We start from the raw sequence: 13,437 nt of genomic DNA on the forward strand, positions 1-13,437 counted from the left end.
CCACTGCATCTGTGTCACCATCACCAGTCTGATGGTGAAACCCCTGCAGTGACACCTCATGTACACTCACTCACACCCTCAAAATCCCTGCAAATCCAAGATCCTCAGCTCCCAAGAGGCTACTCCAGTCTGACCCTACTGACTTCTCTTTCAGGACACCACATGGCCCTGACTCCCAGGCAGTACTGATGTCCCAGCTCCTCCCAGCATACCATCTTTCACAGCCACAAACTCTCTGACTCCATAACCACCTCCTCTTCTTCCTCCAGGAAGAAGCATCACACAACCAACTCCAAATATTTTTTCTCTTGTTTCTTCCCCCAGCCTCATCCCCACCCACCCCCCAGGGGAAGCCCCAAGGCTCCAAGCCACCCCCACTCCAACCTGGGGCTTCCCTGGCACAGCCTCCTCCATCAAGCCCTGTAGGAGACTTTGGGGCCTGAGGTCCAATTTCCTAGCAAGACCTGAGAGGTCCTTACAGAACCACTTCCCCAAAACAATCTTGCCCTATGAAGACTGCAGCCAGGGAAGGGTATAAGAGACAACCGGGAATGTCCTGGCCAGGAAACTGAGGAGGGGGAGTGTCAGAGGCAGAAGTGATCCTTGGTTAAGCATCAGGGGGTGGGGGTGGGGGGTGTTTTCAGAAACAATCCTTTCCAAGAATATATACACATGTTCACACAGCCAGCAGACAGAAGGCAACATGGTTACAGAAGACAGAGCCAGAGTGGGGAGGAGGTACCCTTCCAGGCCACCACATTGGGCATCCTATCCAAGACAGGATGGAGGGTGCAGAAACATCTCCAAGGCTGGGGAGCTCTCCTGTCTGGTTTCTGGATTAGTTGGTCCCCATCCCTACCCTAGCACACTGGAGGCCTGTCCTTCACAAGGAGCAGACTGACAATAGGGCAGTGCCCAGAGAGGAGAAGAGGGGACACAGCCAAGCTCATTTCCCAGCTCCCCCACAACCACACAACAGGCGAGCACACACACATCTGGCCAGCAGCTTCCAAGCCTCGTGGGTGGCACCAGGTCCCAGACACCCTCAGCAGAGCAAAGTCGACCCGTCTATTCTGTCTTCCCCTCAACCCAAAAAGCTCCCACACCCCATGGTCGCACAAGACCCCAGGGACACCCCTACATACATACTGCATTGGCTCCTGCACCCAGTTCTGACAGCTCCCCTCACTCCACGGGGAACACCAGCTGAGCGGGCCCCGCCCCTGGCCGGCTCCCTATGGTGGGGGTGGGCCCCCTGACTGATTCTCCCCAAACCACAGGGCAGCTCAGATAACAGGAGGGAAAAAGGGAGGGGGCTAGTCCGTTAAGCATCCGATCTCTCCCCAAACAGGTTTGAAAGTATTTTTGTTGTGCTTGTTTTTGAAGAGAAAAAGAGAGAGCAGGAGTTCCCGGCGGCAGTTCTGCAAGGGCTCGAGCGCCGGGGACACACGCAGACAGACGCCTCAAGGCTGCGCGCGAAGACACGGCGCAGGCAGACGCACAGACGGGGCTCCCCCACCCTGGACAAGGCGGCAGCGAGTTGGGAAGCCCAGGAAACCCCGGGTTCCCGTCGGAAACCTCCCGGCACCCAGTCCCCTCCCGTAGCGCTTATCTGGGCAGGACATGGGGCCCCGACGCCTGCGGGAACCAGGGGCTCCCCAAAATCCCCGGGGGAGGGGTTACCTCGCAGCCGGGGGACGCAACCCGTTCGGGGTGCCCGCGAGCACAACGTCTGCCCTAACCCGGCGCCCTGGTGCTGTTCGGCATTAGGGTGCGGGGTCCCGGGAGAGAAGCCGTCCGGGGGGCCGCCGCTCAGGGGCGCGGGGCGACGGCAGCGGCCATGGCGAGTCACGTGCGGAGGCTGAAACTTTACCCGGAGCCCCAGACTGTAGGGGCGGAGGGTACGGAGCAGAGGTGGGGGAAGGCCCTCTCCCTCAGGCCCGCCCCTGCCCGCCCACCGACCAATCATCAGTCAGGGGCGGGTCTACAGGATCACCACCACCACCCCCCGCCCCCACCTCTCCTTAACAGACCCCGGGAAGGGCGAGTCTTAAAGGAGCCGGTTCTAGCAGAAGGCTGGACCATGGTAATCTGGGAGAATCCCTCCCTCAGACCCGAACCGAAAATTCAGAGCGAGGAGGGTATGATGTTCTGCGGAAAAAATGAAAACAGCGCTCGGTGAAGACCGCAGCGTGTGGTATCCTCTACTCCTTTCCCCCGAGACCACACACACTCCCACACCTAAACCCGAGAAGAGAGGCGGCGGCAGAACATGGAAGTGAGTGCGGTGACTCCTGCCCTAGCTGTCAAGCCCCTGAATCCTATAATTATAATCCTCTTCTAGGGACCAGCTGGAACTGAAAGCTGTGTGACCTTGACCAAGTCACTTCCCTTCCCTGGATCTTAATTATCTCAGCTGCAAAAAAAAAAAAAAAAAAAAAAAATCCAGGAGTAGATCTCCAGCAAGTACATTTCTTTCCCCAAATAACTCTCCAGCTCCAGTGGGTACTAGGAACTCTGGCCCAACCCAACCCCTCCACCCGCCTTAAGGTATACTTCTCCTCAAAGGGCAAAGACTTTTGGATCTTCCAGTAGGGGCGCCCAGGAGCACCCCTCCGTGCTCAAAGACAGACTCCAGCTTCTTTCTCTCGAGCAAGTCTGGAGAAGCCAGGGACGCTCTTGTTCATATTCCAGCTGGACAGGATCTGAATCGCCATCCATCTGAGAGACCCCAGTCTCCAACACAGCCATGACCCTCCTCCCAGACTGCTGCTCTGTATGGGAGGATCCTGTCCCCCTCGCTAGCAGTCCACTGGCGGGCTTAGGGGAAGCAAAGTCGCTTAGGGAATACTCCCCTCTCCCCTGTTCCCAGGCAGAGAAGTGGCCACAAGTGCCCCCACAGGACTTCCCGCTGGAAGGGGAAGTGCTGCACTCCCAGGCCTCTAGCCCAGTGAGAAGACTCTCAGCCTGACCCTGTGGCAGAGCTCTCAGACCCACTGATCCGACGGCCCCGCTTTACAGATGAGGAAAGAGAGGCCAAGAGCAGGCACAGCGTTTTGTCCACAGCCCACCGGTTGCAGAGCCGGGTCTAGAATCGAAGTATCTGATTGTCTGTCCCTGGCTCTAGCCCAAGAGCCATAATAAGGTAGGACAAGCCAGGATGGCGGGACGCTCTGCCCTGAGGGCTGGCGCACGGGGAACTGCCCCGGCTGTGCGGGACCGCGCTTCCTCAGGCCCCTTCCCGCCACTGGGCCGGAGCTGTCTCCCGCTCCCGTCTGGATTTCCGTCCGCCGGTGCGAACCTCGCGCCCAGCCCCTCCCGCCCAGTCCTGTCCAGATTCATCCGCAAACATGCGCTCAGCCAGCAGGAATGCACCAATGGCTCCCAGATGTGGACGCCACCGCTTAACCCCTTACCCCACAGCCGCGCTCCCCCAAGGGCCTTCAGCCCGAGCCCTACCAACAGCTGGGAGCTCTGCCCAGGTGAGGAACCAGCCCAGGACTGAAGTCAGCGCCAGCCCACCCCCAGTGCCCACAGGCACCTCCCAACCTAGATTCTACCGGTCTTCCTTCCTTGAGGCTAGAGGGGAAGGCTCATGGACACAAGAATGCAAGCATGCATGCACATAGCTGCACTGCCTCTCACGTGGCACGACCTTCAGGTACACCTGCCATCATAGGGTCAGGCATCCTGGTACAAATGCACATGTACATTCAGGACAGCGTTGTGTACAACCCCAAGACACATGTATGCACATCGACACATGAACAAGTACATCCAAACACAATTTGTGCCCAGATGAGGGCATGAAGCAGAAGGGGCACACTTCTGCACAGACACAGAAGTAGGCCCATGCGTGGATGAGGGAAGAAATTTATACACACAAACCCACACCCCACAGGGGTCACTCACACAAGACCAGCACCCATGTGTACAAACACATAGAATGCACATCTTTGGGGCATTTCCTTCCTGTCCAGGGCAACCAGTACCACCTGTCCAAGGTCCAGCTCTACCCAAACTTGACTGCAGAAAGCAGGAGAGGTCCCCAGGTGGGGAACCAGGAGTCTTCAATCTGCAGCAGCAGCTGAATTCCAGCTGTGCTGGGCTCATAATAGGGCTTCCGCCAACCCCTTCCACCAGAGACCCTGATGCAGGAGGAGAGAAGAGTACCCAAGAAGCAGCAGGAAACTAGCAGAGAGAGAAAAGTCACAGGCTCAGGGGTACCTCACTCTTTAGGAAGGATGCTCCTTGGGGCCTACCAGTTCTGTGTACTGGGAGATAGGCTAGGGGAGGAGCCTGAGCCACTGATTTCCCAAAACAAGGATCCCTCTTCAAACTAGAAGAGAAGAGAGTCTGGACAGGTAGCAGGGCTGGTGACAGTTCTCGGTAGTCAAAAAGAGATAAAATATAGCTTTGAGACATCCTAGGGGGGCCCAGACTTCTAGTACAAGGCTGTCCTCTCACAGCCTGTGGGAACTCCTAAAGAACAGCATTAAGTGATAGTCTAAAGAGAAGATGACAAGCAACTGGCCCTCCAAGACCACCAGGATCGTGTGGGAGTTTTGTGTTGGAACCAGCTCCAGCTGACTCCTCTTCCCTTCCCAAGCCTCCTTGCTCATCCCAAAAGGAGCTCCTCCCGCGAGTACCTTAACAGTCCCACTCCATTTCATTCTCACAGGTCCTAAAGGGGCAGGCTCCTGTTGCCATTGCACAATGAGAAAACTGAGGCTCAAAAAGAAAATTGCCTTCCTCAAGGTCATACAGCTTGTCAGTGGCAGGGCTGGGACTCAAACCCAGGCCAGGTATGGTGGCTCACACCTTTAATCCTAGCACTTTGGGAGGCTAAGGTAGAACAATTGCTTGAGTCCAGGAGTTTAAGACCAGCCTGGGCAACATAGCAAGACCCTCTCTTTTTTGTTAAAATAATATATATGTATATATAATTATATATAAAATTATATATTATATATATAATAAATCCATATATATATAAAAAACACAATGTTCCCTCAACTCTCCCCACTGCTATTTACTCCAATCAAACATGTATCATGCCACTCTGTGCCCTGCTACCCCTTCCTTCACTCCTCAATGGATCACAAGGGAGAAGCGACATCCTTGCCTGGCTCTGCAGGTTTATGGGTGGGGCCAGGACATGCCAGAGAGAGAGCAGAGAAGACATTGGGGGCTGCACACATAGCCCTCCACCCCCACCGCAAGTTTGGTGCTGCCTAGCAGGCATGGCTGGGTGACTCAGCTTCATCCGGGGGAGATGCCAGGGCAGTGACTCACCTACCGAGAAGAGTGGAGCCTGGCACCTTGCCAGCCCCAGGACAGAAGTGACTTAGTCACCACTGAGACTGTGATGCCCAGCAGGCACAGCCCAGGGATTGGAGACAGGGGCAGACTATCCCTCCATGGTTACATGCACCCCTGGTGAAGAACGGGCCTCCTGGCATTCTGGGGCCAACAATGGCTGTGCCAGCCCCTACCCCCTCACCACTGCCCACCCCCACCACACCAGGCCATGTTTCAGTGCCAACAAGTTTTGTGAGACCCCTGGGCTTCCCTGCCCCCACTACAACCTGCCTATCACTCACCACCCACTCTCCCACCAGCCCCACCTCCTCCTGCCACCCAAGTTGTACCCAGGCTGTGAGTCTCCTTTAACATGTCCTAGCAGTACTCCCTGCCCCCACAACCCCTCTCCCCCTCTCCCCCATACACACATGCACTCATACACACTTCTGCCAACCTTGCTTCTGCCAGCAGCTGCTGAAGCTGTTGAGCAGGAGGGAAATCAGGAGGGTGGGGTACAGGGATTGAGTTACCAGAGGTGATAGGGTGGGCTGTCACCTAATCCCTTTCCCAGCTAGTCCCCACCACTGCCCCACCCCCCCCACCCACCATCTCTCCCTCACCCACTGGCCTCCCTCCCCACCTCTGGGTGGCAGCCTACTGCCCTTTAAGCCCCTCCACCCAAGCTAGAAAATAAATGTTCAAGAGTATTTGTCATGCTAAGACCAGCCCAGTATATGAGAGAGAATGAGAAAGAAATGAACAGAAAAAGTAATTCCTGTGCTCAGTGCTCTGGCTACAACCACTAAATATGTGTATGCTGAGCTGTAAGGGGACTGAGCAACTCCACAAGTCCCAGAAGAGTTGGTGGGGCCCAAGGGGAGTTGACAGGCTGAACAGCCTTAATCCATTTGCACTATTGATTTCTCACAATAGTGATGGGGGGCATGATAAATCAGCCCCCCAGGGACACAGAAACTAAGTGAAGAGAAACTACGTGCTCCACAACTGGTGGTGTGCCAAGACCTACTTGGTAGGTTGGGGGTGGGCCGCAGAAGAACAGATGTTGAGTGGCATGAGGTAGGGTAGGGAAGAGGGTGTCAGACTAAGACATATCTGGAACACTTCCTTCCAGCTGGGTCTGAATTTGAGGGAAGAAGGTCGGGGACAGATGCACCACATTTGGCTACACAGCCATGCTGACTTGAACAACCCCAGAGGGTGCCATTCACATCATAGTATATGGAATAGCTCCCCTGCGGCTGTACAACATGGTGGCCCTTGGGGAGAGGCTGAGGCAGAAGACAGAAAGCAGACTGAATTCTGAGGGACCACAATTTTCTAGTGAGTTTTCTCCCCATACACACCCCAACTTGCCCTGCCTCCCCCTGCCAGGGGACTGACCTCAGGGGTGTCCCCTTCTGACTAGTGATCAGAAGCTGGTAGTAATCTGCCTACTCTTCAGCCCTGCTCCTTTCTTTTGCTAAGGAGATTGGCAAACAACCACTATGACCCACAGGTCCTGAGCAGGGCAGGAGGAGGGCTCACAAAGGGCTCTGGGGAGTCTGGACATCCCTTCTGTAAGGTGTCTCCTAGCCCCAGAGCTCACCAGCCTGTGAGCCTGCTGGAACCTGTCCAGCACCTCCATTCACACCAGTGGCCACAGGCCACCCAAACAAATCCAACTCTGACCTCCTTCCAGCCTGGACACAGACTCTCTCCACATGGAGAGACTTATAAACAAACCAAGCTGGGATTTACAGAGACCCTGCACAAACAAGCAGAGGGGGAAATGGACCAGGTGTGTCTGCTTGTGGTCCTCCTTGCTGCAGTATGGGAGGGAAGCACACTGAGGTGTGGTGAGGAACCATGACAACAGAAAAATAGTGCAAAGGGAGGGCCTGGGTTCAGGTCTCAACATAGCCAATGACTGAGTGTCCTCTCTAGGCCTCAGTTTCCTTCTCTGCCAGGACAAGGGATTGCCTAGGTAGCCTCTAAAACCCCTTCAAGCTCTGAGTCCAGTTGGATAAAGAAAACCCTGAAGGGTGCCAGGACTCTTCCACCCAGTCCGGTCCAGCCCATCTACCTGGTTCAAGCCCCTCTCAGTAAGATCCTCCCCCTGCTCCACATGCTTCCTTGCTCCGTCTTCTGCCCCTCTGGCCCTTCCTCACTCCTCTGCCTGCCTGTTTACCTTCACCTTGGCCAGCCCCTCTGCCTGCCCCGTGCTTTTCTGCACGTCCCTCCTGCCAGGGGACTGACCAACTAAAAATAGTCCCTGCAGCCTTTCTCGCCCACAGCTGCCCAAAGAGCAGGAAATGAGGGGGGCAGGGAGGCCCCTGCCCTGCCTTCCCCCCAGTAACTCCCAGGTCAGAATCATGTCCAGTACTCCAGCCTGGGACTAGTGCCAACTTGGCCATCCTGGGGGCATCCCACACCCCTTCCCTAGGGGGGAGGCCTGCTCATAAGTGCCTGCAATCACAGAGCTGCCCCTACCCTATGGGAGGAGGAGATAGGAGGCAAGTGGTCTAGAGGGAAACCTTCCCAATTTCTGACAAATCAGTGCCAACCACATTGTGGGCACCCAGAGGGCAGGGCCTGGCTCCACTGACTGGTCTTTTGAGGGCAGAAGGAATTGGCATGGGGAAGTTGTGACAGTTTCCTTCATCCTGGCCCAGCTGGAGGGAAGACAAAATAGTGCCCCAGCCTCAATTATGTTAGTCCCTTGCTCCCCAAAACACAGGGATTTCAATAGCCACCCCCAGATACCATGGGGGAAAAAACGCTTAAAAATGGGAGAAGATCTAGGCTTCTATAAAGACAGAAGCCTGGAGGCAAGAATAGGCCATGCCTGCTAGGCTGGGCATGTGCTGCCCCCAAGCTGAGTCAGAGGCTAGGAGGAAGAAGCTGAGGTGCTACAGTGCCAGAGGCTACTGTGCCCCCACACCATCCCACCTGGGATTCCTGACACCTCCCAACCCTAGGGGAAGGCCCTCCCCACACAGGAGGAAGGAAACCAGCTAAGCGACTCTCTGGAGCCCTGCAGGGGAGCCCTGCACCACAGGCAGGCGGGAAACCCAGGAGTCCTGGCACCCAGCCCAGAGAGAGTGAAATACCTTGAAGGGGAGGAAACAGCCCAGATTGAGGCAGACATGTGGCACCCCCAGAAGCTCCCAGATGTGATCCATAAGGAAGTACTGACCAAAGGGGCTAGATGAGGCAAAATGAACACATTTCTGAACAAGAAGAGAAAAGAAAGTGGGGCTATAGGAATGAGGTGGCGAGGGTGAGGGCCGCCTGGCTCATCGCTGTCCTTTCCTCCTTATCAGAGTCAGAGATACTGACATTAAGGCCATCAAATATCAACGAGGTCCTCAAGACCTTGGTGTGTTTCCTCCTCCCCTAGTCTCCAGACCCCAGCCTGTTCATTCCTGAGCTTCCTCTGGCACCCCTTCCTTGGGGCAAAGCCAAGTAAGAAATCAGCAGGCCCAAGGTGGTGCTTGGGAGGCCGGGGCAGTGCCAGGGGCAGTCCTCATACCATCCTCCCACTGGCTTCCCTCCCGCCTGCTCTTAGCCGCCACACATATCTCAGCTGTCGAATCCGATTAGGGCTCCTGCCCAGTGAGCCGGACAAGGAGGCCACTGGGCAGGGGAGAGAGAGACAAGGACGCCAAGCAGGGATGGCAGAAGGAAGGTGGAGACATGGCTCAGGGGAGAAAGTATGGGGCCCCAGAGGAAGAAATGCCTGGTGGAGAGATCTGTACTCTCTGACCACAGGTGCTCTGGCAACAGCTACAACCTGCAGGGGAATTCTGCAGTACCCGGGGCAATAGCCCTGCCTGGTTCCTCCATCTCCCAGATGGGTAAAGGATGAGGGAAGAAAACTGAAGGCAGAGAGATTGACCTAGATTTAGGAAGAGGATTCCATCCTAGATCCCCCCAGCCATTACTACCATTTGGACTGAGCTTTACAATACATTATCTGTGGGGTCTTGGTGGCAGACCTGCTTGCTGATAGCCATTTTTACAAATGAAGAAACTGAGACTTAGCACAGGGGAAGACCTACATAAACACACATAGTTAAATAACCAGGCTAAGTCTCCATTCAGGCCTCTGATTCCCAGTCCACTGCTCACACTCAGAATCTCTACTTTCCTTCTTGGATCAAGACCAGAACAAAGTGTGAAGCCACTCCATTATCTACCCTGTCCTCCAAAACCAACCCTTAGGGGACCCGGGGAGCCATGGAAGAATGCAGAGTACACCCCACACCTAGACACAGCTACCAGACAGGGACATGCAACCCACCCCTACCACACACTGAGAACTAGAGGAGTTCTCTCAGTGTGACCAGTCTGTTCTATCACCCCCTCCCCAGTCTACTACCCCCAGAAGCAAGATATACACTCACACACGGTAACTCAGACAGTGTACACCCTTCCTATAAACCCACCAAACCAGAATGGCATGCCCTAGATCATCATCAGAGAGCAGGGCCTGTCTGCCCACCACAGGAGAAAATACGCCACTGTAAACAGTAGGTGCCATCTAGCCCTCTCTGAGAGCATGTGGGGGCAGGGGGCAAAAGCTCGGGGACCTTATAGCTCTAGAGAAACACCAGGAGCCTGAGACTGAAAGCAAAGGAGCTCAGGGAGCTGGCAAGGCTGGGTGACCTCCTCAATCTGGTCCACACCCCCTTCCCTAGCCATCTGGACTGAGCCTGTTCTAGCCTGGCCACACTCTGGTATCCCTCCCTTTCAATGCCTGCAGCCACCTCTATCCAAAGCTTCTAGATCTTACAACCACATTGTCAACACACGCACACAGGGGTCGGGGGTGGGGGGGAGGGGGGAGCGCTTCTGCAGAAGGTGTTGAGATGTTGACAGGGATGGGGGCTCTAAGCTGAAAGAAGTTTCCCAGAGGAAAAGGTCACCAAAATGCTCACAACCTCCACTAGCTTCCTGCAAAGCCCTTGGCCACCCAGGTGTGCAATGAACCTGGAAAGGGACATTAGTTCCCCTACAAGGTGAGTAGGGATTGGGGACAACGTCCTGAGCTCTTTGGGCTAGGAAGCAAGAAAGAAATCCCTCAGGAAAGCTCAGGTCCCTCTCTGGCTCTGTCCTCTCTGTTACCCCAGCACTTGCCAATTCTCCAGTCTAGGTGAGGTGGGGGAAGGGGTTTTAGGCAATACTGCAAAGGAGGGTGCAAGGGCGTGGGCCTGGGCAGACCTTCCCCCTACTCCCCACTCTTAGCTAGGAAACGAGGACTGCCTCAGGAGAAATGCGGGAAAGGAGCTGGAGGGTGCAGTGGGCTCTGAGCTTTCAGACACCCTACTGTTCCGAGACTCCCACCTCGCAGGACTACAGTGAGTGACAGGAGAGGAGGGATGGGGAAAGCCAGAACTGACGAGAGGGAAACGGCTAGATCGGAAGCAGAGGCCAGTCAAAGGCGGCCAAGGAAGAATTGGGAAGGGGTGTGCATGGTCCTACCTGGTCAGGTGTGTGCTGGCAGGGGGGCGATGGGGTTCCCAGGAGAACCGGGAAAGCCCTCTCAGCTCGATTCAGGATTCCCCCCTGCTTCTGGGTTAGGCTGCTGCAAGAGGCACGGGTTCCCGTTGGGTCCTAAAGCCCACTCGCCAAACAGAAGACTCTCCCCGCCCAATTACACCAGCCCTGACTGGGTCAGCCGGTGCAGAGTGGAGGACTGATGGGGGAGAAATAACGCACTGGAACAAAGATGGGGGTCTGATCACCGGCTGGGGACGGGAACAGTTCCCAGTATCAAATACACAGCATATGGATAACGAGGATAGGATGACATAAAACAGGAGAAAATAGACATTTCTTCCTGGCTGCCCTGAGCAGATGGACTTAGGTTTTGGTGCTAGAGGTGGGGTTAAGAACTCTTTTCCTGCCACTCCCGCTGAGGCATTTAGCTAGAAATTTGGAGAAGGGAGCATTCCTTTTAGTTGGATGCTCACTTCTGTCCTCTTCCTTGTGGACTGCAGGAGTCTCTTCATCCCTCCCAATTATTCTCAAGTGCCTAGGAGGCAGGCCATCCAGGGGGAAAAAAAACAGATTTTCAGCCTGTAAAAAGTGCAGGCTAACTTAGATGGCAGCTGGAAACAGGTAGGACCAATTTGTGTGTATCTGGGTGTGTGGGGTCTGCAAATATACTTATATAGGCAAAAGTAAAAGCAGGTGCGGTTAGAGAAGAAGAAAAAACAAAAAAGGACCTTGGGCTACATCTATTACTGGAGATGATAATTGTCAGTGGAAGAACAGGATGCAGAACCTAGAGGTCAACTAGGGCCCCTACCCAGCCCTCAATAAGGTCCGAATCTTTATGACCAAAATAAACAAGTTAAAGAGAGAATATTTTCCTATGTACCATTCTGGATAAATATAGGGGCACAGGGACCTCAAAACAATAGATCAACTTCAAGGTCACTGTTTCAGTTTAGTATAGCCAATCTTCTCAATAGCTCAAAGGGAGAATTCAGGTTTGGCGGGCTAGATGAGCAAGAGAAAGGTGGATAAGAATTCTGAAGTTGTGGATTGGGAACATTTTGCAAGGAGAGTTGCACATATCTCTAGCAGCAGATCAGGGAGAATGTCATAAGGGCCAGAGGAAGTCAGGGACAGACTTGAAAGAAGAGGGCATGGCCTCTCCCTAGAAGAGAGGACACCAGCAATGCCTCCACACCTCTTTTTGTCTTCCAGAAAGAACTCAGAAAAGGAGCTGGGAAGTTAGGATGGAAGGCCCCAGGGTGGAGTCCATGGGGTGAGTTTAGGTCAAGCCTTTCACCCTAATGTGCCTCAGTTCTCTCCCAGCTGTTAAACAGGGCTCTTCGTTCTTCCCAGGCAGTTAATGAGTGTTTACAAAAGGGTTTGGAGATCCTCAGATCTCAGCTGGGCCACCACTAGTTATAAAGTTCAGTAAGAGCTGAGTGTTATTTGGGGAGAGGAGTAGGGGAGAAGGAAATAGACTACTCTCTTACAAACTAAGGATAAAACTAAACTCAGAGAAGCACAAGCCTCGCTGCTGCCACAGGATATCCTTGTGCCCATGGATGGAGGTCACCCCACCCCCATCAACCACCACCAAAGGCTGGCCTCCAGCTAGCTGTAGGCAGAACCTAGACTAGCAGCTGGTCTTCATTAACTCCAGCTTTTTCACCCCCCACTGTGAACCCACAGCTTCTACAGGCCTAGGCTAGAGGGGGCTGCCCTAGCTCGACCTTGCAGCTGACACTGGGGTGGGGGGCACCGCACTAAAGGCCAAGTTACCAGCTGAAAAGAAAGCCGAAGCAAGAGTCCTTTTTCCCATTGGGAGCAAGAAGAAAGCAGTGTGGGGTTGAGAGGGTGGAGGTGGGGGAATTTAGGGCAAACAGCAGGCAGTGAAGTCAGCTGGATTGAGGCCCAGAAACCCCCACACCCTGGGGCCAAGTCTTATTCTAGCTTTGCTTTCAGCTTAAGTCTTGGCGAGGCCCCAAACTAGGGAAGGCCCTGGTTGCCCCTTTCTGCCTCCCTACCCCCACCCTTATTAAATACACATTTTATCTCTCAGCATCTTCATTATCTTAACTGAAGGAGACAAGCAGTGGATGGCGGCAGCAGAGAGCGTCAGGAGAGGGGGGCGGTGTGGGGAGCAGGCGCACCCTTGTTATAAAGTGCTGATCTAGCTCTTTCAGGCAGTGTGGGAAACAGAGGAGGGATCAAAGGGAGTGAGGCTGATTCAGAACTCAATTAGAGCTTTTTAAAAAACGAAGCTGGCTCTCTCCTTTCGCCAGTCTTCAGCCTTTACCCAAGCCCCTTGCACCCAATTAACTTCCACTGCCAGTGCCTTGGGGCTGGGGCTGAAAATCAAGGGGAGGCCAGAGGGCACACCTTCTCCCCTTACAGAACACACCTATTCTAAGAGGAAGAACTACACTGTACCTTAAAAGAAGGTACCTTATCTTTTCAGGACCCTGAGATCACAACTTTCCCTAAGTTAAAAAGTAGGACATCAAAGGTGGGCTCCTCCCTAAACCCTTGCCTAGAGACCCAGCTTCTGACTGATCTAGCCACACGGAGTAACATCCAGACAAGCAGCCTGTCGATAAGACTCCCCCCTCATAGCCAAAGCGTCCCACC

General features: G+C 54.3%; 1 protein-coding gene across 2 annotated transcripts in view; it reads right to left on the minus strand.

Moving 5' to 3' along the window:
• The window catches only part of RARA (retinoic acid receptor alpha), a 46,794-nt gene extending 35,899 nt beyond the window's left edge, over positions 1 to 10,895 (minus strand). The window contains exon 1 of one of the 2 annotated variants that reach the window (XM_002748559.7): positions 10,789 to 10,895. The gene's annotated coding sequence lies outside the window, so the exon portion shown is untranslated. Of the gene's footprint in view, positions 1 to 1,683; positions 1,897 to 10,788 lie in introns of those variants that run through there. The other variant, XM_003733028.6, reaches the window with a different exon arrangement.
• Between the last annotated feature and the right edge of the window lie 2,542 nt (positions 10,896 to 13,437).

The sequence above is a fragment of the Callithrix jacchus genome, chromosome 5 (genome assembly GCF_049354715.1).
Source record: "Callithrix jacchus isolate 240 chromosome 5, calJac240_pri, whole genome shotgun sequence".
In the NCBI taxonomy this organism is placed as follows: domain Eukaryota; kingdom Metazoa; phylum Chordata; class Mammalia; order Primates; family Cebidae; genus Callithrix; species Callithrix jacchus.